Below are 559 nucleotides of genomic sequence, written 5' to 3' on the forward strand. Positions count from 1 at the left end.
GTGCTCCCAGTGTCCCCCTGTCAGAGCCTGGATGGGACAGCAGGGCTGAAATGGGACCCTGCCTGTCCCTGACAGCGATTCCTGCTGCCCTGAGCCTGCTCTGGGCCCTGCACAGCATCTCCAGCCAAGGGTTCCCCCTGAGCAGGGATGGAGGAGCACATGTGGGAACACTGAAGCACCACGTGCTCTGGTGCTGATCCCACCCAGTCCTTCAGGAATCCTTACAACCTTAGAAACTGGGCTTGGATTCACTGCTGGATTCCCAGGGATTTACTGTGATCCTGGCAAGCAGTGTCACTCCTTCTTGGAAAAGGGCAAGCAGACACAGAGAGGTTATTGCCCTGTCCTTGTTGAGGGCAAATTTGATTCCTGTTTGTAGTGCAGTTCCATGGGACTTGCTGCTTCAGCCTCTGCCAGTGCTGGGGTGGGTTTTACAGACAGTTTTCCTGCCACTGATATTGGAGAGTGTGGCTTTACTCAGAATGAGGGTTTGGGGGAAGGCATTAAAGGATAGACTTTTAATGTCAAAGGTGATGGTTGGGCAGTTTAAATGCCTGGA

The sequence above is a fragment of the Manacus vitellinus genome, unplaced genomic scaffold (assembly GCF_001715985.3).
Source record: "Manacus vitellinus isolate BGI_N305 unplaced genomic scaffold, ASM171598v3 scaffold_49_pilon, whole genome shotgun sequence".
NCBI classification, from domain to species: domain Eukaryota; kingdom Metazoa; phylum Chordata; class Aves; order Passeriformes; family Pipridae; genus Manacus; species Manacus vitellinus.